The sequence below is a fragment of the Bos taurus genome, chromosome 2, assembly GCF_002263795.3.
Source record: "Bos taurus isolate L1 Dominette 01449 registration number 42190680 breed Hereford chromosome 2, ARS-UCD2.0, whole genome shotgun sequence".
Lineage (NCBI taxonomy): Eukaryota > Metazoa > Chordata > Mammalia > Artiodactyla > Bovidae > Bos > Bos taurus.
The window spans coordinates 94268508-94282183 of NC_037329.1; positions in this window are offsets into that span (position 1 = coordinate 94268508).

Genomic DNA, 13676 nt, shown 5'->3' on the forward strand with positions numbered 1-13676 from the left:
GTACAGAGTGGGTGTCTAGTCTCACTTTTTTCCCTTTTATTGTGGTGAAACACACATAACACTGACCATCTCACCTGTTTTAAAATGTGCAATTTGGTGGCACGAAGTCTGTGCACAGTGTTGGACGGAGTCACACTTTCAAATTATTTTTTTCTAAGTCTCCTTAATAAAATCACTGTAAACACATTAACAGCCTTTCCTAAGAAATAAATAAACAAAAATATGAAACAAGCAGCCTGATTTAAAGGAAATCCAGACAGCAAGGTATAAATATGACTTCCCACTAAGTACAACTGTTACCACCACTTTGTCTTCTCTGTGATCATCTCCCAGTGCTAAGAGCACAGTCACTAAGCAGATGCATTGAGCCCTCTGCCAGACACTGGGAATACAGAGAGGAAAAGACATGCCCATTGCCTGTGAGGGGCTTAAAGTCCAGAGAAGAGACAGGTGTTTATTTCTAATTCCCCACACTTGAAGGTAAACCTCATAAGGGCAGGGATTTGTCAGTTCTTCCCTTACTGTATCCTCAGTACTTCAATCAATGCCTGGCACTTGATAGGCGTTTTTTAAATATTTGTTGGATGAATAAATAATGAAAATCATGTCGGGGAAGCTGGGGACAGCTTTACAGAAGACATTAGATTGAGCTGTGTCTTAAAGAAGAGCCTAAACATCCCAGGAGAAGAGAGTCATCCTGAAATGTTAGGGAACCAAACAGGTGGTGTAATTGGATGCTGAGAGAGAAGGACATGTAGGTCAAGGTTGGGTGATAAAGGAACTTGTATGCCATCTTGAGGAATCTAGAGTTCGAATTTGTATCTTATTGGTGAAGAATTTTGAGCAAAATGTTTGCATTTTGGAAAAGCCTGGATAAGCCGCACTTATCAAAGCTTACCAGCCTCCAGGCAGCTGAAGCCTTTAATTATGTGGTATCAGTAACAAGTACTTCAAGTTCCCATCCAGTCTGCATCATCTTGACTGAGTAACTCTCCTGACCTTTCCACCCCAGCCTCCACACTCAAGTCCCTCCTTCCTGAATCACGTTCCCCTCGAGGCAAAGAGAGACCTGCGTGAACCCACCACCTAGGGATGGATCTCTTCTGCTGTGGGATTATACTCTCCAGCTGGCTTTTAAGCTTTGTCCATCGATTCCTTGTTTAGATTCTCATGGAAGCAGGAGTTGGGACAAGGTCTTAAGAGTAAATGCGTTACTGGGAATGAGCTGGGAAGAAAAAGCAAGCCAGTGGAGAGAGTGAGACCCAGAAGAGAGAAGCAAACGATAGAAGGCGATCAGTCCATGAGCTGCCACGGTGCAGCACTGAGGCTCAGCCCCACGAGAATGGTATAGCCTGTGTCTCTTCCAGGAATTGTCCTTGGGAAGGCCAAGAAAGCTGGGGTGTGTATCCATCGATTTCTAATTGGGAATCATCAAATTCCAGCCACCCGGGGTCTGCCCTGAGCTCTGACAGAGTCCTCAGACAGAGAAGCAAAGAGATGTGGGTGTCTACAGGAGGGAACTGTCCACGTGCACAGGGGCTGCCTATGTAGCTTCGGGGGAAGCTCAGAGGTGGACCAAGGAGATGAAGGCATTAGCAGCATCCCCTATACCACCTGTGCCATCGGAGGTCAGTTTCCCTTTAAAAAGACTGGCAGGGACAATACAGTACTGTGTGTCCACAATACCATTACTTCTTGGGCACTCAAAAAGCCTACAAGTCACAGGCTCCCTTGTAGTTAAACCACCTCATCAGACCAAGGTCTTCCCACTGTAAGATGGACAGAAGTGATATAGAGTCACTTCCAGGTCTGGCCATTAAGAACATTCAGTCTGAACCTCCAGTTCTCTTTCCCTTCATGACTAACTTGAAGACCATATGCTTAAAATGGTATGTTATGACTTTATTACATTAGCGTGTGTTATGTGGAACACGGGGTGCTGGATGCTGAGTCAATTTTCAACAACAGACCACAAGAGAAATTGAAATAGAGAAGTTTACTATTCGCAGGTTCCAAGGGCTCACACAGGGAGGTCAAGGCAGAGTGCAAAGAGAGCGGGGAGGCAGGACTTGGAGCAAGTGTCTTTATTAGGGTGCGTGGGCAGAGTAGGTTGGGGTTTTCAGGTTAGGGCCGGATTGGTCAATTCAAACTAAAAGAGCACTGGGTGTGGTAACAATAAGGCACACAGATGTCAGGAGGGGAGGGAGACTGCTGATCACAAAGACATACCAAGAAACTTATATTTGCCTGGGACACTGAAGGCTGCAGAGTAAGCCATGGGCTTGTGTGAAGGGGCTGGTGTCAGTTTAAGGTCCCTGCGAGCTGACTGGCCAAACAAAATAGATGCAGAGGCAGCAATAACATGGAATGAGCTTAACTAAACTCTCAATATGGCGAGAACACAAATTAGAAGGAGTGTTTATCCCTGAGTCCTCACGTGGAGAAACCCACCAAAGAAAGCCATTCAGATCACAGACTGTGGTGTGAATGAGAAATAACCAGTTGAAGGAAGCTCCTTACACATGCAGGTTATTTGTTACCACAGTACGGCCCAGCCTATCCTGACCAGTACAGGATATATTTTGCTCTGTGAGACTCTCTACATGTCCCAACAGTATGCTTCTTTTCCCCTTCTGTCTTCGTAACTTAAAAAGAATAGTTTAATGCAACATTAGGACTTAAAACGGTGTGCTGACATTTCAAAGAACAGGCTTTGCTGAGTGGATGTTCTTGCAGTTCGCGATGAATACATGAAGCCCAGCTGGTGTAATAGCCTTGATAGCACGTCCCAAGGCCCCCTGCTCACTTTAAGACATCAGTTTGGACAGCAGGGTTCAGCTGCCCACCCCTCCACTTAACGGATCTAGAGAAACCACCAATTACTACTCAACTGCCTTCCATGCAGCGGCCCTGGGGGTCAGAGGATAACATCCTGAAGGGCCATTTGCAATGATTATGTAATTAATATTATCATGATGTATAACTGCATGTAATGGTTTTCATAGATGGAGACCTTTTCATCCCAGACCATTCTTCAAAGCAAGGTGGTCTCTCGCGCTTACCATGTGATATTCAGGGGCACGCTTTGCCTGTACTGTTTCTAGTTTTTATTGTACACCTTTAAGTTGTCTCTTTGAAACCCGTGGGTCTCAGCAGTTTTTGAACTAGGTTTTGTGGTTCTATATCCCCTTCATGGATTTTAAAACCATCAGTTTACACAAATGCTTGATCATGGGCATTTGACTCCTCCCAAAGTCAACTCTTGGATTTATCGACTGAGAAGGACGAAACTGACCGAAACTTCACCCAGCTCAATATTTGCCTAGAGACAATAAATCTCAACACCGACCCAAACCGAAAGTCGATAGATACGTATTGTTACACAGTTTCTTTTGACAGGAGTCATCAATTGGGTATGGATTTTGAAATAATTTTATTTTGATTGGAGTGTGGGATGAGCTTGACAGTGCTGGCTGAAAATAAAGGCTGGGAAGTATGCTCAGAACAGTTGCTCCTTGTAATCCCATAGTTAAATGTGGTGCTGTGAGCAGCACTTAAAAAAGAAAAAGGACCTTGTCATCTATCAGGCATCCAGAAGGGCTGCTTTATGTGAGATGATGTCATCATAATGGCAGAGTGTGTTAAGCCCTCTGTGAATCCCCACCGGGTATTTGTCCTGCATGAGAATCAATTACAGCAAAGATAAATGGTGCATTAGAAGTGTCTTTTGGCATATATTTCACTTCTGATATATGTTGTTCTGCTGAGCAACAAACGATTTAGATAAACCTCAAGGTCATGTTTGGACCAGAGAGATGTTTTTCATTAGCCAGAGAGTGACCATCCTGATAAGAGAAACAGCAGCTTGTGGAAAACTGTAAAACACCCGTGTCCTCAGGGGTGGCCCGAGGAGCCTACCTGGGCTGCCTGGTTCAGGCTGAAAGCCCTGGATATTTACAGGAAGCCACATCAGCATCCAGACTGAGGGAGAGTCACATCATCTCCCAGCTATGGTTCCTCTGAGTCCACCAGGCAGTCATTGCTGTGAACTGTAGTTACACTTCTAGGAGGGACCCTGGAGAGTGCATATCCCCAGCACAAATCTTAACACGGGCTGAGTTGTGACTCTTTTGCCCTGGATCTGTGTTACGAGTTCATGTCCTGTTTTGGCCACGCCTCTTGTTTTCCCTGAGTCGTCTTCACAATTCCACGTTTGAGAAGGGAAAGTATGTTCATTCATGGCTCCTTTGGGTCACCTCGGCATTTACATCCACTAGGACCTCAGACCCATGGCACTGGGACTGTCACCACTCCAGCGAGTGCAGCACAGCCCGGCCTGAGAGTGCTGCGGTCATGTCCTCTTTCTGTCATTGAATCCAGTGCTGGTAATGGGCTCTTGTTTAGGGTCCTGTCCTCCTAGGACCTCACCACAGCCTCAAGGGCCGCTGAACTTCTCATCGTTATTCCCCAATCTTCAGCGTCTTTAGGGGACTCCATTGCCTTCCCTGGAAAAGGCCATACTCCATATGTTCATAAAAAGAATTTCCAGCCTCTCCTCCTTCCTCTAAGAAGCTTCCCCTTCACTTCAATCTGGGGGGTCTTCTCTGTTCTCAAAGAGCTTGCTGTACATACAGAGAGCCCACAGCGTAATCACCTGGTGATTTGTCATCTTTGTGGCCTGAAACAGCAAGTGGTACAAGAGACGATTTTCATCTTATTACCAATTATAAACATGCTGCTTATTACCAGTTAAAAGTATATGCTCAACAAGTACTTTAAGAATAAATGAAAAAAAATTCAGAATATTAAATGTCTATGCCCATATTTTTCTACCAAGGTCTATTACAGTTGGATTAAGAACTTCACAGATGCTTTCGTTTTCCCCTATTTCTCAAGAGTAAGAGCCACAGAGACTCAGGGTCTACTTTAAGGACTATTTGACAGTCTCAGGGCTGATTGCTGCCTCTGGAGTATGTGGGATGTGAATGTGAACCAACCAAACAGAAGGGAACGGGCCGAAGGGTGACTGGCTCCAGGCCATGAACACTGCTTTCTTGCTTGTGAATTTTTTCCTTCTTTGCAGAAGCTGGACCTGACCAGGAACAATGTAAGTCAGCAGGAAGAGGGAGACCATCCTAAATCACAGGCATGTGGGAGGCGTATCCTGGCCCTACATCCCCCCAGGCCGCCGTTCAAGTCCCCTCTCCCACACAGTAGCTCTGTCCCAGCACTATGCACACCATGTTATAACACCTGACTTTTTCCCTGCACACATCTTTACGCATGTTTAACCAGCTGATGTTTTAAAGCTAAGGTTGGTTTTCTCAATAGCTTTATTGAGTTACAATTGACATAGAAAATTGTACATATTTAAAGTGTACAGTTTGGTAAGTTTTATACATATATATGTGTGTGTGTGTGTGTATACAGTAATTCCTCTACTTGCAAATGAGTTCACATTCATGAATCCAATTTGTTCCTAAGTCCAATAAAGTTAGCCTAGATATTCAACTTACACTATTGGCTAAATAGTACAATACTGTCTGTCACCACTGCTTTTACACTTGCTTCTGGACATCCTGGGCTTGAAATAAAGATAATCTCCTCTACTGTACTCTATGCATACTGTACTCTGCACAGCGCTGTACTCTATACATACTATACTCCATATAGTGCTGTGCTCCACGCGTACTGTACTCCATACAGTGCTGTACTCTATATAGTACTCTACTCCATACAGTGCTAAACTCCATACTGTACTGTACTCTATGCATACTGTATTCTATACTCCATATAGTACTGTACTTTCTATATACTGTACTCCACACAGTGCTGTACTGTCTACATACTGTGCTCTATACAGTACTTTTCATCGAAGCTTATGAAAGCACAATCACTTGTAGAGGATGCACACACGTGACAATGTTCGCCAGATAGGTGAATTAACTTATGGGATCAGACATGCAAATGCACGTTTGCATACATAGGGGAGTTACTGTATACGTATATATACATGTATATATGGACATGTATATATATATACACACACACATATTGGAGAAGGCAATGGCACCCCACTCCAGTACTCTTGCCTGGAGAATCCCATGGATGGAGGAGCCTGATAGGCTGCAGTCCATGGGGTCTCTAAGAGTTGGACACGACTGAGCGACTTCACTTTCACTTTTCACTTTCATGCATTGAAGAAGGAAATGGCAACCCACTCCAGTGTTCTTGCCTGGAGAATCCCAGGGACAGGGGAGCCTGGTGGGCTGCCGTCTCTGGGGTCACACAGAGTCGGCCACGACTGAAGCGACTTAGCAGCAGCAGCAGCAGCATATACATATATCTCCATAGTCCCACTACCACAATCAATATAGTGAACATACTCATCATCTCCCAAGGTTTCCCCACGTCCCTTTGTTACCCCGCCCTCCTCCCAGCTTCTCTATTCTCAGGCATCCACTGGTCTGCTCTGTTAATATCGATTACTCTGCATTTTCTTGAGTTCTGTATAAATGGAGTGATACAGTATGTGATCTTATTGATTGGCCTCTTTCACTCAGCATGGTTATTTTGAGTTTCTTCCGTGTTGTTGCATGTATTAATAGTATATTTTAAAATAAGATTCTTTAATAAAACTAACCTGAAAGTTAGGGGCCTCCTAAAAATTGAAAAAGGTTGGGTTCTTCAGATAATATTATATCATAAACTGCCTAGATTTGTTCCAGAAGTAGCAATCCTGATATCAGCAGGAAACCCACAAAAATGAATGACTCAGAACAGGAAAGGGGCAAATAACAAATGGAGATGAACAGCTAAGAGAACAGAGAGAAGGAGCTGGAAACATCTGAATTTCCTTCTGTCTGTAACTCTCTTCCCCGCTGTGCTTCCCCGCCATCCTCTGTCACTGATTCATCCTAATCTTTCACTGAAAGTATTTCTTCTTCCCTCTTCTTCCAAATATCCCACCTCCGCTATAAATAAAGCCTTTTGTTTCTATCACCTGCCTTTAGCCGAGCAAGAGAAAAAGTGAAATTACCTCCCACTCAGACATCTCACTGGACACCCTACTGATGCTGTGCTTAGAATTTTGAATCCACTGAGACTTGAGATAAATCTTTCCTTTTCAAATTCCCGTGTAAGAACGCCAGAGGCTGGCTTCATCTGCCTTCCCCACCACATCTCGGAGACCTCAGCCCAACTTGGGAACCTTACCCATTGGTTAGAAAGCACGCTAATCCCAACATGTTATCAGGTAGGCAAGGATGGATGCTTTGTCAAGTGGAAGCTTCTTTAGGGTTTTACCCTCTATAATGAAATACTTGTAAAAGTACACTTCCGTTCATCATAACAGCCCAACCCTGGGCAAAAGCACATGTCCACTCATAGGCTGCTACTTGTCCAGCCTCAATCCTGTCAGCGTAGAAGAGCTGTTTCTTATGCCCTGGTTGCCTTTCAAAACGCTTCAACGCATAAAACCCTCCCTCCTTGACTTCTGCATGTACAGGCACCTAAATCCCAGAAGATTGACTGCAGTGAGAATTCCAACTCTCAACAAGCTATGTGAGAGACACTGGGTTTGCTATTTGTTTTGTGAAAAGCCCATTTATCCTCTGTGTTTGTTCCAGGCCAGTTAGCATAACTTACTTATTTAATGGGCATACTTTAATGCACTAAATAGCACAGATTCCAAAGCTATGGTTGAAGGCAGAGCAAAATGATTCCCTTGTAGATAAAGAAGGCGCCACTCCAATTACTGTAAAACCTGGCCATGAACTGCCAGGCCCAGAGCAATCCTTCATCCAGATGAATGTTGAGTGTCTGGCCATCCCTTCACCCGACACTTCACAAGTAGCGGACTGTTTTCTTCCTCCCACTTCCCTAAGCATCCCAAGCCAAGAATTTGCTTAGGCTCCTGGCAGGAGGTCTTATTACCTGTGACTGAATTGACCATGCTGTAGCTGGGTAGAGCAGCAAATATTCTGAAGAGCCTTCCAGAACCCTTCTCTACCAGGTCCTGACCTGTCTCACCTGCTTGATCTCCTGTGTCCCTCAAAGCCTCCTTCCAGATCTTGGAAACCCCAGCACGGGTTTTTCTTCCCACAGCTCCTTTTTTCACCATCCCTTTACCTAGATTGTCTCCTTGGTCTTCATCTCACCATCTTTGCCTACCAAAAACCTGTCCATCCTCCAAGTCCTAGACCTGACTGCACCCCCAGTCTTTAATGCTCCTGTAAATCCCTCAGCCCAAAGTGGTTTCTTTCCCTTTTCTTCTTAAAGCACTTAGTTCATTCCATAAATATGGAAGTTGTCAGGTTCTGCCTTGATTGAAGCCGGAGCAGCCTAGATGGCCATCGCCTTGGGGCTGACATGTCAGAGGACCTTCAGGCAGGCACTGTGCTTTCACATGGATTAGTATACTTAATCCTCAAAGAACTGTCTACGTTCCAAAGACGTTATTTAACTTGTCTAAGATCACAAAGCTAATAAGTCATAGATTTGAACCTAAGGCAGTTTGACTCTTGCGCTTAATTGAGGCACCAGATTTTAAGCTCTTAAGAAGAATAGCTCTATAGACCTTATGATGTGCCTTCCCTATCAGTAACAGTCACATACACAACACACACACACACTATGTCTTTTATAAATATTTATTTTATATTAATATGTAACTAGATATAGATGTATCTCACATAAGTACAATTAATGAAAAGAATGTGTATTAGTTTCCTGTGGCTGCTGTAACAAATTACTGAAAGCTTCGTGGCTTAAAACAATAGAAATTGATTTTCTCACAATTCTGGAGGACAGAATCCTGATATCATCATCACTGAGCCAAAATCAAGGGGTTGGCAGGGCCAGGCTCACTCTGGAGACTCTGGATGAGAATCCACACTTTGTCTCTTCCAGCTGCTGGCATTGCCTGGTCTGTGACCACATCACTCCAGTCGCTCCGGTCACATGGCCATCTCCTTTTCTGTTTGCCTCGCTCATACAAGGACACTTGTGACTGCATTTAGGGCTCACCCAGATAATCCAGGATAATGTCATCATCTCAAAATTTTTTAATTAATCACATCTACAAAGATTCTCTTTTTTCCTCCCCCCTCAAACCAGACAGTGTTTACAGTTTGCAGAGATTAGAACACGCTACTTTGGGAGTCATTGTTCACCCAAGGGTAATACCCAATCTTGGTTCTCATTCCTAAATCATAGGTGTCCATTAGCAGCTGATCTTACAAGCTAGTACACTCCAAACTGAAATTAGACTTTGCAGGAACCACTTACTCAGTCCCTGAAATGCAGAGAAACACAAAAAACAACCAAAACTTCACAAAGGACTCTCTTTAGGAGAAGCTGGGTTTCAACCATGAAAAGTATAGTTGTCAACAGAAAACAAACAGAGCTCATTCCCCTTGACAAACATATTGTGGGTCACATTTTTATAACTGAATCAACAAACTGCTCTCCATAAACTACACTTTTGGGCAACCCAAACTATTTCAGAAACACTCTTGCTGCCAAGATGAGAAGTAGACGTGGCCCGTTCCTTACCCTAGTGTCTTGGAAAATTCTTTCCCATGTAGCTCAAGGTTGCCTGTGCTAACAGCAGGGATAGTATATCACCCCTCAGTGACCAGCCACTCCCCCTCTGCTAGGCACCCAGGGAATCTCAGAGTACAAAGCATGAAACACACCAGGGCTCTGGGTAGAAACCCCAGACAGCTGTTGTTAGACACGGTTACAGAAGCGTCTGAACGAGGACGGATCTGAAATCACATGCTCACATGGAGCCCGCCAGCCGCTGACAACCCTGGTGTGTGAGTCTCAGCAAACGAATCTATCATTTGGGAAACAACTTCATGTAGAGATGTTCACACATGGACAATGCCCAGTATGCCCTTGGTCAATGTGATTTTATGGTTTATTTAAAAACAATTAACTAGCCATTAAGCTTCCCTCTTTCCACCCAGCTTCCCTGCCTTCCAACCTCTGTATGTCATGTGTGCATTCACTCCCTCCTTCTAGAACTCTTGGACACATAAACACACACATTCTCTGTGGTGTCATTGCTCCATTATGAAGAGGAAACATCATGATTTTTCCACCTCTGCTGAGCGTTAAAAATTCAGTTACAACCGTGAGTGTGAGCTGACTGGCCCCCAGTGACGGGCACTGGCCTTTATAAGAGCCAAATGCTCTCTCTCTGCATGGAGATGCAGCCAGGGGAGCAGGGTCAGGGGAGGGGGGCTCCTTTCTGATCCATTCTCTGCTTCAAACAGCTCGATCAAATTGATAGAATTAGAAAGCTTTCTTCTCTTGGTGACAGTTCAACCTACTCTGTTTTATTTCTGCTGGGTTGGCACTAACTGGCCAGCCAAGCAGTTAGCCATGTTTATGACTCACAGTCCAGGAAGTCTAAGTAAATGCAGCCAGAGCTGAGGCACACGCTCCCTGCAGACCCTCTGGTCAGGCAGGAAGTCCCCCTCCAGGAGCAGATTTCAGCGGTTGCTGGCTGGATGGCCATTTTGATCAGGAGCCAGCCCCGGCTTCTCTTCCAATGTCACTCTTGGGGGAAGCTCAGTAACCATGACACCTCTCCAGGGACACTGTCGTCCAACTGGTACACAGAACATGGATCTGCCTGACAAGCCTGAAACAGCACAGGGTATTTCTCCCAAATCCTTTATCTATGCATCCCTAGAAGGTTTCGGTTAGGATAGAGCTATATTTTATAGCACTTGGCATGTTGGCAATTCTCTTCTCCAACCTGTGATTTAGAATAACAGTATGTAAGGACCCAGAGTTAATAAAATAACCAAATTCAATCTTAGCACAAATAAGAGAGAAAGCAGAGATTTTCACAGTCCCCTCCATTAAAACTCACAAATTCAAGGATGCTAAATTTTTACCTTTAGAGTCATTGAACAAATGTCTGTTAGCTAAAAGAACAAAGGTGATGTTCTCAGCAGTTTAGAAATATGATCTGCACTCAGGCAGCTATAATCTGTCCTCTCCACCATTAAGCTGTACTGATGATAACAGTAACAATTTAAATATCTTAATAATGATTTTATATTCCTTAGAATAATAGTTGTAAAATATTAACAATAACTAAACAATAAAAGTCTAGCACAGATAGAACTCATTAAATTTCAGGGGCTGTGCTTTTTATGGTGTATTTTGTTTCATCCTATTGGCAACCCTCTAAGCTAGATACTATTACAATCCTCAGCTTTACAGATGGGGAAACTAAATGAATTGGCTTGGAATAGAATGTAGAGCCCTAAGGAGGAAGTATGGGAGTTGAACCTTGATAGTGTAAATCTAGAGTTTAGACTCAAAAATATCTCTTTTAACCACAGGTTTTTGAGACACTAGGCTTCGTTAACCTCAGGAATAACCTACAAGATGTTCTTGTCTCCCCATTGTATGTTTGGCATCACTTCTGTGGAAGACAAGAAGGATTGAAAGTGAAAGTGAAAGTCACTCAGTCGTGTCTGACTTTCGAGTGCCACCCCACAGGCTATACAGTCCATGGACTTCTCCAGGCCAGAATACTAGAGTGGGTAACCGTTCCCTTCTCCAGGGGATCTTCCCAATCCAGGAATCGAACCCAGGTCTCCCACATTGCAGGCAGATTCTTTACCAGCTGAGTCATAAGGGAATTCCAAGAATACTGGAGTGTGTAGCCTATCCCTTCTCCAATGGATCTTCCTGACCCAGGAACTGAATCAGGGTCTCCTGCATTACAGGAGGATTCTTTACCAGCTATGCTACTAGGGAAGTAGAGAATACATTTTTAATACATATATATTAAAAAAAATAAAAGTATGGTCTGAAATTCATAATTCCATTCATTAACATTAATTTCTTCACTCACTGAAACTGGAGAAAACAGGGTTTCATCATTCTCCTGGAGAACATGAAACTCTAATTCTTTCTTGGTCACGTCTATCTGGGCTTCCCTGGTGACTTAGATGGTAAAAAAAAAAAATCTGCCTGCAATGCGAGAGACCTGGGTTCGACCCCTGGGTTGGGAGGATCCCCTGGAGAAGGGAATAGCAACCCACTGCAGTACTCTTTGCCCGGAGAATCCCATGGACAGAGGGGCCTGGCAGGCTACAATCCATGGGGTCACAAAGGGTCAGTCAGACACGATTGAAGCAACTTAGTATGCACACACATCCATCTATCACATGAATAAAGGGACCTTCCATTTCACCAAGAATGGAAGATGGTGCTCACCCTGCTCGCCGTATTCCTGCAGGGACTCACAGGAAAGAAGAGAGGGGAGAGAGATGGAGACCAGCAGGAGGAGTGGGGGAAAGAAAAGACCAAAAGTCTCGAGGAAGCTACTAACTACATTGGCCTTTGCTAGATAATTCTTCTCATCCTAAATATGTGCACATTTATAGAGAGAACACATCCTTTTATGTCTAGGAGCCAGACCTGGCCTTCCATAAACAATCCAGTATTTTTTTACAAATGCAGAAAAGGCAGATCTGATCCTTCCTCCCCGCTAAAAAACCCTCCCCAGGATGACTGATGATCCTCCATCCCTGTTTATTTCTGTCTGTTGAGAATGGCCTTCTCCGGGTCAGTTCTCTTAAATACAGTCTCTTTCCAGCAGAGGTCATATGTCAAATCCCTTGCATGTATGATACTTTCCGTAGTAGGCATGATACTTTCAAATTCTTCAGCAAAGGAGAAATCAAGAAGATTTAAGGCCACAAAGAGGAGTAAGGGCAACAAAAATGGAGGGCCGGGCCAGACCCTGCCATCCCCACCCCCCCACCCCGACTCCCGCCGCTGGTCTGTATGGAGGCGCCACCCAAAATTGGACAGGTGCTCAGGATCTGGTCCAGGGAGCCAGGCTGGGAGAGTAGAAGATGCTTTTGTGAGTAGGGAGATACTCCCCCTTCCTCCCGGCAGACTCAGTCTTGCAGCAGGGCACACAGCTCAGGGATCGGCTCCCCCTTTGTGGGGGACACAGACTACACAGCCAGTGGCAGTGACTCTGGCAAGAAGACAGAATGTCAGGTTCACTCAGGGACTGGCCCTGGAGAAATAACTTCCATAATAAAACAAACAAACAAAAAAGATCTTTGGGCCTCTTGACATTGCTCATGTTTACTGGGAGGTGCATCCATGCTCCCGAGAAGTTTCCTTTGGGCTTGCTCTAAGGACCCCGGGGGTCTTCCACTCTCTAATGGCTGAGGTGCTGGGGTGTGCATTCACTGTCACCCTCTTAGAATATTCTGCACACCTTTCCTCTCTCTGAAGCCGGAACCAGAACCATGCATCTCCCCTGTCCTGATCGCCCCCTTGTTTCTCCATTCCCCCAACAAAAATAAGCAAGAGGGTGGTGGATGGGTTTGTGGAACTGGCATTGCTGGGTTACTGTTTAAGAAATAAGGGATGAGCCGAGACTGTTCTAGACCTAGAGAAGACTCTGCCTACATCTTCAAAACTCTCACAATCCTGGAGAGTCCAGCCTCTTCTAGAAATCTTTGCACTGACTTCCACACAGCAAGGGCAGAATAAAATATGTCTAACTCGCTTGCCCGGGGATGCACAGGTAGAAACTGGAGGAGCTAGGATTCAAACCCAGGAAGTCTGACTCCAGGATCCCAGGATTCATGACCACCTAGCCCACACAGCCTCCCAGAGAG